We start from the raw sequence: 11,481 nt of genomic DNA on the forward strand, positions 1-11,481 counted from the left end.
TATTCTAGTTTTCTTATTTTCTTTCCTCACTAGGCTATTTTTCTCTGTTGGAGGCCTTGGGTTTTAGCATCTTGCTTTTCCAACTAGGGTTGTAGCTTAGCAAGTAATAATAATAATAATAATAATAATAATAATAATAATAATAATAATAATAATGATGATTTGGAGCGAGAAGTAAAAAGGAATAATTACTTTTACTGGTATCCTTTCCTCACGGGGATATTTTTCCCTGTTTGGAGCCCTTGTGCTTATATCATCCTACTTTTCCAACTAGGGTTGTGGCTTAGCTAATAATAATAATAATAATAATAATAATAATAATAATAATAATAATAATAATAATAATAAAGTTCTGAATGTACTTCATGATTAGGCCTACTTTTAAGCTAATCGTAATTTTACGATTACACTAGGCCTACATGTTATAAGGAGAACTCTTTTAAAAGAGTTTAATTTATGTAGATTACAAAACTACTTCTTAAATACATTGTCGTTCCAATAATTCGTTAAGGCTGCTCAGAAACTCCTATTCCAAGAAGCTTTGAAAACATTGAAGGAATAAAAAATTCAATTTCCAGGAAAAGTGACACACGAGATGAGAGGACAAGAAAGGGTAGATTGGTTCTGGTTCATTGTTGACGTCGTCGCAATTTTAAGGGTCAGTGAGGTATTTTATTGGTTCAACTGCATTTTACAAACGTTTTTCATCACTGTAGATGATTTACTATGTTGAGCATCTCTCTCTCTCTCTCTCTCTCTCTCTCTCTCTCTCTCTCTCTCTCTCTCTCTCTCTCTCTCTCTCTCTCATCTTATATATGAAAGATCTAGTTTAATGTTGGTACTGTTCTTGGAATATTTTATTCTAATGGTTCATTATTATTTTTTTATTTATTTCTTTATTATCTTTCCTCATTGGGCTATTTTTCCTTGTTGGAGCCCTTGGCCTTATAATATCCTGCTTTTCCAACTAGGGTTGTAGCTTAACTAATATTATTATTATTATTATTACTATTATTATTATTATTATTATTATTGGCAATAATAATAATAATAATAATAATAATAATAATAATGATAATAACAACAACAACAACAACAACAATAATAATAATAATAATAATAATAATAATAATTCATAGAAGCATACGTGTGCATGTTGGTTCCTTTCTCAAAAAACTTGTTTCTGAAGATTATGACATAGCACAAGCTATGATTAGCATACATTCTTAGGTACACACACACACACACACACACACACACACACACACACACACACACATTCAAGAACTTGTCTTTTAAACCTAATCTAAAAGATTTTCATATGATTAAAACCACATTAAGACCTAATCACTCAAAAATATTTTCTATCAATTTTTGCCTTTAAGTCACACGACTCTGCATAGAGTTGCCTTTAAGTCACACGACTCTGCATAGAGTTGCCTTTAAGTCACACGACTCTGCATAGAGTTGCCTTTAAGTCACACGACTCTGCATAGAGTTGCCTTTAAGTCACACGACTCTGCATAGAGTTGCCTTTAAGTCACACGACTCTGCATAGAGTTGCCTTTAAGTCACACGACTCTGCATAGAGTTGCCTTTAAGTCACACGACTCTGCATAGAGTTGCCTTTAAGTCACATGAATTTGTTCATGTTGATTACAAGACAAACTTGTTCTCGTTCCTTAGGTAAAGTATATTCACATTGAATTTTCTTGCTTAAAAAAAATACAAATAAATAAATAAACTCGAGCTAGATTAACAAGTTAAGAGCATAATGGCATGAGAATGAAGTTTAAAACAGTTATTTCGTAATTTGTTAATAGTAATACACTAACTGCTATTATAGTTTTTTATTTAGCCTTGGTCTATGACAGACTATTTCTCATATACTGTATACTAAAGATTTTCAATCGCCCTATGAAAAAAAACTTAAAGAAAATAGTTGGATCATTTTTATCTATTGAAATAAATATAGAAAAGAAGAAAGACATATTATATATATGATGTGGTGAAAAGGAAAAAATTATATGTAAGAAATATAGACTAAAATTCAAAATATATCGCAAGATTACTAAAGATTTTCAATCACCCTATGAAAAAGATTTAAAGAAAATAGTTGGATCATTTTTATCAAGTGAAAGAAATATAAAAAAGAAGAAAGACATTTTATATATGATGTGGTGAAAAGGACAAAATTATATATAAGAAATATACAGTAGACTAAAATTTGATATATATCGCAAGATTACTGGAGGAGCCGTTGTAAAGGCTGGAGTGTCTCTAAGGCATCCTATTTGTTTATACTTCCTCGCTTATCTTTCTCGATTTCGGCGTGTCCGTCTAATCTTACGGAGTTTCTATTTAAATGTGAACTTTATTGTGCTGTAATTATTATCGTTATATTTGCTATTATTAAATTCGAAGTATTAAATATCAGCGAGATAATTGCGAGATGATAGTGTCCCATCTCTCCTCATCTGGAGCGCCGGTCTCCGAGTTGGTGAGTACCCATTAATATAGATAATTAAGAAATTGTATCATATGTGTTATAGTATATTTTGCAGCTTTACCGGATTTAATATACTCTAGAAAGGTTACCTTAATGATTTTCGAACACTTTAGGTAGGTGTTAACAAGGTAGGCTACTGTCCTGGTTGAATGTTCGGGTATAGAGTCCTTTCAATACACGTCATCAAACTTCCGGTCCGCCATCTTGGAGGACATACAAAGACGCGTTCAGTGAATAGCTATGGTTGAACTGTTGAATATTTAGCCATTTCATCACATTCACATTCACACAATGTCCAGTTTTTGCGCTATTGCTGGCTGTGGGAATCGAGGACGAAGAGATGACAAGAGTCTCTACTGCATACCGGCAGGTATTCAGAATCAGGACAAAGATACAGAAGAATTATCCAAGCGCAGACGTGACTTGTGGTTGACCAGAATATCACGGGCTGATCTACGTGAATCCTCACTACCCTACGCACGTATTTGTTCTGATCATTTCATATCAGGTCAGTCTCGGCTAGGCCCTAAAAGTATCATTATTCCTGGGTAAACATGCTATATCCGATCGCATAGGTGACTTGACAAGTATCATCGTCAGTTCAGTGTGTAGTGTGTGTGTGGGGGAGGGGGCATCTCAATTTCTAAACATCAAAGGGGCATCTCAGATTTTCAAAACAAAAATTAAAAGTGCCCATATTGGCTATATTAACAAAGGCTACTTACCTGGGTCTCTATTTCGTCAAGGTGCTCATGCCTATATATAATTAAGTGTATATTTATATTTATTTTAATTTGTGTATTAAATTGTGCAGACATACAGGCCTATGTGATGAATAAACATTGATTATAAATAATAATAATATCTGAAAGCTGGTTTAACCTGAAGGGGTCTTCAGCTTATATATGAAACATCGAAAAAATCATTAAACTTGCGCATTTAATTGCAAGGAGGCAAAACGATCGTCCAAGAGCATTACAATAGAGTTTGTCCATCATGTGTTTATATGTATATAAGAAATTATAGCATTTGTAACCAAACACAAACACAATGGTTAGGCATGAACTGATAAAGATTTGACATTATAATGCAAAACTTTTACATACATTTTGACTATCAAAAATTATAATACACAAGGTTAGGCTAAATGATCAATATTAGCTTTATAATTATAAACACTCTTCATTGGCCCAGTGTTTATCTAATTTTGGACTTAAAAGCATTAAAGGGAAAAACAACGAATTTTGGAAGCAGATTATTCAATGGAAATGTATGCCCACTCATGTTCTGGGTTGGCCGACAGTACCTAGTAGTTCACCATATCAATGTATGAAATACTGGGAAAATCCCCAATATTTTGACTGAATGAATTCTACATCTGGTATGGATCTAGGCCATCAATTAGATCGAGTTTCTGCTTGTAAAAACGCTTATCATCACCCGACAATTGTTTGACAAAGTCGCTCTCATTGTCCATATTCGCTGTAGCAGCCGCCATGTTTTCGCTTTGTATGTCCTCCAGCATGGCCGCCGGCGATTCCCAGTGACGTCATTGAAAGCACTCTATTAAGTTTCGATATTGGGTAGGTTAGGTTAAGTGAAGTTAGGACGTTTTTACTTGACTTATGACCGGTTAATTAACCTCATACAAATACTCCATTATATTTATAAGATTTTTATGTGAATTATGTATCTACTCTGTATTTAAATATTATTGATGCCATTCTTGAATTTGGTTTAGGTACTATTAAAGTCTACCAAACTCGTATATCATGGTAAATATTTACTGTTGCACCATATTTCTAATGAGGAAAATGAGTATTGTTCCAGATGTATATATTAATAAATTGAATTGTTTAGATGCTAGTAATTGGGGGAAATCTGTTAAATATTTACTGTTGCACCAAATTTCAAAAGAAAAAAGTAAGGAGCGTTCCTAATTTATTTATTAGTACATTGAACTGTTTTGATGCTAATAACTGGGGGAAATCTGTATTTCATAAACATTGTTTTAAAATTGCCAAAGTTATGACTGAAAAACCACATTTTAAAATAGAGACAAGTAGAAGAGCACCACCAAACCTATATATACTTTACTTGTTATTGTATCAATTTTAGTTTACTATAGCACAATATTTGTAAACCGATTTTTACCAACTTAATTGAATAATATTACTAAAATACTAGGTTTTATTAGAGTTATGGACAGAAAAAGCTTCTCTACTAAAAACAGGCATATCCTTTAGGAAAATGCCCGTTTTCTTTGGAAATAAATATAATTTTCACTACAAAAGAAAACTTAATTATCTAAGAAATAATAATCAATGGGGTTAGCGTGCGCCGCTCAGCGTGTACCACTTGCCAGTACATAGGAGATTGATGTTTTTCTTTTTCCTCGAGCGAAGGACAATATTTGCAAATTGATTTTTACCAATTTAATTGAATAATCCTACAAAAGTATTAGGTTTTATTATAGTTACGAACGGAAAAAGCTATTCTACTTAATAAAGTTGTTTCATATAGAAAAAGTCCGTTTTCTTTGGAAATAAATCTAATTTTCACTAAAATGAAAACTTAATTATCCAAGAAATAATAAAACAAAGGGGTTAGCGTGTGCAGCTCAGCATGTACCGCTTGCCAGTAATGTACATAGTACCTTGATGTTTTTCTTTTTCCTCGAGCGAAGCGAGCGCCTGGCGTAGCAGTAACCATTAGATTTCTAAAATATATCCCCGTTCTTTGAAGATCTAAAGGTTTTCAGTTTATTTGCTGTTGAAATGAAGGTCAAATTCAGTGAAAGCACATTATTTAATACAGGAAAAACTGTTTTTTCCATTTAAAATGTTCTATCCGTAACTATAATTTTACCAAATGCTAGTTTAACCCCATTTCTTAGTTCCGTATATAACAACCTAGATACCTACTTTCATAAAAATTCCCTTTTTTCTGCTTTTGTTTTGGTTCGCATAACAGAAAAAGACCCTGAGGACAGTTCATAAAATTCATGACAGGTGGTTCTCCTGCCATAACTTTGATTTCCCATATTCTGTATTATTAGTTATGGTAGGCCTACCCATTTTGGCAATGCATTGGATGTGAAAAGGCCTTATTTTATTTTTTCTCTTTGTTTTGAATTGTGCGTATAGTGAAAATGCTGAAACATTTGTTTTAAATTTCAGTGCATCATTATATTCATATTTTTAATTTGCTTTTCATCTGAAGGTTGTAGATAAGAGCAAAATACTCACCACCGTAACAAATAGCAAGAAGATAATGTTAAATCACTTGGTGATTGTTGTTCTTTAAGGGGTTCTTGTATCTATAAACTATTCTTTTAAGCCAAAAATAAATTAGTGTTGTTCAAGACACTGTATAAGCTAGGAAAAATCATGTTCCTTCATAAATACAAACCCTTGTCCTTTGATATGCGTATGCTTTAAGCAAAGCTGGATGTGGCTATCAAAAGTTTAACAAGATGGCTGTAGTTACTTTTGGATGTCGGGAAGCCCTTACTTTTTCAGTCACCGGATTGTACAGACGTACTTCTGGCACCTCGCCTGGTTGTTTCAATATTTTGCTTTTACTATTAGATAATTGTGTAGGCTGATTGCCGTTGGCGAGACCTCTCCTGTGCGCACAGTGTCCTCATTTGTTTGTAGGCTGTTTTGTGCATGTGCTAACTCTTACTGGGTCATGATCTCACCTGTTTGAGTATGGCGCGCCTCCAGGAGTGCTTCCTGACCAGTTCGTACACATGCACAAACACACTCTTGATAACCTGAGTGTGAACCTTAAGTAAGGTCCCTGTGTGCAAGATCTTGACAAACTCAATCTTCGATGAATAGCCGTAGACGTGCAAGTTAGTCTCGCCAACATCCTCAGTCTTCATTGGTAAAGTCTCCTTTTTACATAGGCTTTCATACATGCATATGGTCACCGTTATGTTCACCTACTTCAGAGAGTGTACATTTTCCTTCTAGTAAGGTAAGAGAATTAAGAATTTTACCTTTGCCAGCGCGGCCTGGATATATTTGAAGATTTCCCTAGATCACATTGCGTGCAATCCCCATGGATATGTTCTGTGAATGTACCAGGAGCTGAATCCCCACGGATACAGTCTGTGAATGTACCAAGCACTGGATCCCCATCATACCCTACACTAAGTTGTTTGTAGAAAGGGTATTCCCAGCACTGAGCAATTTTGGATACAGTGTTCACATGCCTGTTGATAGCACTTGGCTTTATACAAGATCAAGCTCTTGTTTTCTTGATTGGGAGAAAAGGTCCCTTACTAACCTGAGTAAGTCGTATACTGTACATAAGTCAGCCCTCTTTATTCGCAGGGGTTAGTTAATAGAAACTGGCGTGAAAAGCGTGAATCTGCGAATACTTACTGCCCTAGGGTGTTTTAATTCCTAACCCACCAACTCACTGTGTGGTCGACTAACTCACTAAGTAACCTTCTGTAATGGCTAATATTATTTTTACTTTGTTTTTATCAGAGTGTAATTATTGTGTTAATGAATGAACACATTTCAATAAGTGTACAATACATTTAAACACATGTATTATGTACATGGTAAGGCTACGGTGCACAAGTCATTGCCACACTTATACGTACTTATGATACGTACAGTAACAAGAAAACACTGTTGTTCCTATATAACAAAACTCGCTGATGTTGTAGTGTTTATTACTGTAATTTATGTACAGTGCTATCACTACAGTACAGCTGAATTAGCTAAGGTAACGCTCGTAACTGTTCACTGTTTACGACAGGTTGACTTGCGCCGTTGAAACACACCGTACACATAGCCTTTACTGTAACTACCTACATTACTATTGTAAAGTGTGGTATTTTGTATACAGTCCTGTACTGTGCAGTAGTTAATAATCTACTGTATGTGTATGGGTATGGTTGATTAATTTGTATCATATAACGTTGAATAGACTGTGATGCCCCAGTGCTTGGCTTGAGGCCAAAATTTTATAATCCAGTCCAATAACATTGCAATATTACACATTGAAAACACTAACACAATAAAAATTAAGAGAAAAATGATCAGTACAGCACCAGTAACCATTTACAGTACATATGAAGTTTTTGCCGTAAGTCTGCAGCGTGATGCAACTCTGAGTCGTCGACTGTTTGGCATATGTGATAGTGCAATTTACGCATCACATTTTATACTAAAGTCAGTATAAGCACGCTGAATATGTACAGTTTGGTTAAATCACAAAAAAGACCGAAGCCTGAGATGCACATACGAGGAGAGATGATGTAAGACTGAGGCAGAGCGAACGAAAGATGGTGGTGATGTGCTGTGTGGAGAGGGAAGCGTCGGGAAGCATGCTGGTTGCCAAGGAGCGAAGTCACGAGAGTACTTATTGCGAATACGTGGTTTTTTTTATTTAATAGGTTATACAGTTCTCTGTATCGTAAATGACCAAATCTGTGAATAAAGAACCTGCAAATGTCGATAACTGACTTTACTCTCTGAGAGGTTACTTACTGGAAATGCTTTTACCTGAGAAAAAATTTGATTGTGAAGTTCATGTATTCACCGCACTTTCTCTATGCTACCCGATAAGACACCGCGTATCTTCTTTAGTGACTTTCTGGTCTTAGAACTTCTGGTATCTCTTTAATCGTTACTCTTCCTTAACATGATATGATGGAAGAGGAACCTAGGACTGTTCAAATTGTGTGTCAAGGTTACAAGATCTTACAGCACGAGCGTGAGGTTTCTTTGTGCCCTGCCCTTTTATATTTTTATTTATAGAAATGTTCTGATTGTGTTTGCTCCCTGTAAGACAGGTTTCCTAATGCTTTCTTTTCAAACAAGATTTGTTAAGAAGTACCTCCCCCATTCTCTCAGATGAGTGGAGGATGGATAGAATGTATGCAAACTCCTTCTGTATTCATATGCATATACATTCGGACCACATTCATTTACTGTAGGTTCTCCTGTGACTAATTACAATTTACACTGAGTATGTTCTTAACCTAATGCGGGGTTTACACGGGCGAACAGCTCGTCGAGCCTGGTTCGACAACCCTGTGTTTGAATTGATGTTCGAGCGTGTAAACGGGCTATTTGATTGTCGAGCGGCTCGATGAAAGTCAGGCTCATCTTGACTTTTGTAGGCGGAGCTACATTGTTTGACGAACAGTGTGAACGGGTGTCGAGCATCGAACCTCAGTTGTTATTCAAACCTGGTAGAGAAAACATCATCAAAGAAATGAATAATGGCTGCCATTAATGAAAGCAAGAATGAGAAGGTGGTCGTACTTGATTTCATACATGCATATCGGGCTCATCCAGCTTTATGGAGAGTTAAATCAAAAGACTATTACACTAAAGTAGCCAGAAACAAAGGAATAGCGGACACTCAGTCTTTCATGTGGAGTTATGGCCTTCCACATAGTTGTATCTTCATAAATAATGAAAAGGCTGGCACGATTCAGTAGATCAATGTACGTGTCTTCATCTATACGCAAAAAATTGCGTCAGTCATGTGGCTCTAATTTTAAAGCAACAAGCAAGTTGGTGTGTGAAAATTTCTCTTTTTAGTAGCCAATCCTTCGTCCACTTTGATCTTTTTTTTTCCTTCTTAGTGCCACTGCTAAAGCAATGACTATCAAGTCGTCCTGGTCGAGAGACATGTTGACGTTGTTTTAGCACGAGGCACACTGTGGTTCGATGTACTGTCTGAAAGCTCTTCGAGCCGTTCTACAAGTAGGTTCGAAAACCGGGCTCGCCGAGCTGTTCGACCGTGTAAACCTGCCTTAATGCCTGTGACATCTCCCTACTCTGGCCATTAGAAGGTTGGCAGGAGTCATCACCTTTGCTCCTATACAGGACATTTCCCTGGAAAGTTTAATCAGTCAAATTTTGGTTCTTGTTGACTTTCTTCCCTTGAAGTCTATTCTGAAAGGACGATAGTTTGTATTCGTGTAATAACAAATCAGAAAATCAAAAAGTAAATTGCATTTTTCCGAAGTATACAAAACTGAGTCCATTAAGCTACACTTCCAGCCTCGAGCAACCTGCAAGTCCTAGGCCTAATCCCAAAAGTGAGTGTCTAGCTAACTGATGGGTGGGTGGAGCTTAGACCTAGGATCAAAAGTGAGTGTCGAGTCGACTGACGGGTGGTGGGGTGTAGGCCTAAGGTCAAAAGTGAGTGTCTAGCCGACTGACGGGTGGGTTGGGTTTAGGTCTAAGGTCAAAAGTGAGTGACTAGCTGACTGATAGGTGGATAGGGCTTAGGCCTAAGTTCAAAAGTGAGTCTCTAACTGATTAATGGGTGGGTGGGGCTTAGGCTTAAAGCCAAAAGTGAGTGTCTAGCCAACTGACGAAGGTGGGGGGCCGTAGGCTCAAGGTCAAAAGTAAGTGTCTAGCTGACTGACAAATGGGTGGGTTTCATTTCATCAGTGAATGTTTATGGAGTTGAGTTGGTTGGGGGATAGTATGGGATATGTATAGCTTTAGCAATGATATCAGAACACTTATTTAGCAGTTACCTGACTTTTTTACTTTCTTTTCAGTTTATAACAGTCTTTTAACTGTATGGATACGTATCAAACTGGAAAATTTGTTAGTTAAATCCATAAGATATATTTTCTTATGAATTAGTCATATTTAGGAAGCTGTCATTGAGTCGATGTGGAAGTAATCCCAATTTTGTTTACTTCTGGAATTGTTCGTAATTGCTGGAATGATGCCAAAGCTGGATTCCAAATATCTCTTACTCTGGAGGATAATGTACAGTTGGTTACAGAAATTCCTGACACACCTCGCTCTAAGAAAGTGCACCCTTTTGCACTGTTACTGCACTGTGAGTTCCTTTGTGTAGTACCACCCTCCACCCCTGCTATCTCTCCCTACGCTATCTGTTTGGTTACTGGCCGTGCAGTGACGGAGTGACAGGATGCAATTCATCAGCGCAAGGTGTACCAGGAATTTTTGTCTCCAACTGTACATGAAAAATCAGAAAATGGCAGTCTGCTTTCAAAGTAGGTCACACGAAAAGAACAGGTCATTGCAGGTCATAATTAATATAATATAAGAACATTTAACGGACGGATGAAGCAGCCACAACTTATTAAACGAAGTTAACGTCACTCGAGACAGGATGTCAACACGACGTGATTGTGACGTGATTCATTATTTTGTGAATGAAACGTGACGTGAAATATCTCCGAAAGTCGTGTGATATACTGATTATGTCATTTCATGTTACCAATTATAGTCCCGTATATTTATGTGATTATACTTTACAGTTATTGTCCTATTTCTAAGGTATATTTTCCATTTAGTTTATCTTCATCATCATTATCATTATCTACGCCTATTGACGGAAAGGGCCTCGGTTAGATTCCGCCAGTCGTCTCTCTCTTGAGCTTTCGATTCAATACTTCTATACGTCTCCATTCATCATCGACTTCACGCTCGATAGTTCTCAGCCATGTAGGCCTGGGTCTTCCAACTCTTCTAATGCCTTGTGGAGCCAAGTTAAAGGTTTAGTTTGTCATCATCATCATCTCTTACGTCTATTGACGCAAAGGGCCTCGGTTAGATTTCACCAGTCGTCTCTATCCTGAGCTTTTAATTCAATACTTCTATACTTCTCCATTCATCATCGACGCTCGATAGTTCTCAGCCACATGTAGGCCTGGGTCTTCCAACTCTTCTATAGTCAATTCTTTTTAGTGAGGCAGATTTGCACCGACTCGCATGGGTGCCATTTTAGCTCGGAAAAGTTCCCTGATTGCTGATTGGTTGGACAAGATAATTCTAACCAATCAGCGATCAGGAAACTTTTCCGAGCTAAAAGGGCACCCCTGCGAGTCAGTGCAAATCTGCCTCACTAAAAAGAATGGACTATAGTATCCTGTGTAGCTCAGTTGAAAGTTTGGTGAACTAATCTGTCTTGGGGACTGCTAAGAGTTTTTTTTTTCATTTAAATTA

Source organism: Palaemon carinicauda, chromosome 18, assembly GCF_036898095.1.
Source record: "Palaemon carinicauda isolate YSFRI2023 chromosome 18, ASM3689809v2, whole genome shotgun sequence".
NCBI classification, from domain to species: Eukaryota; Metazoa; Arthropoda; class Malacostraca; order Decapoda; family Palaemonidae; genus Palaemon; species Palaemon carinicauda.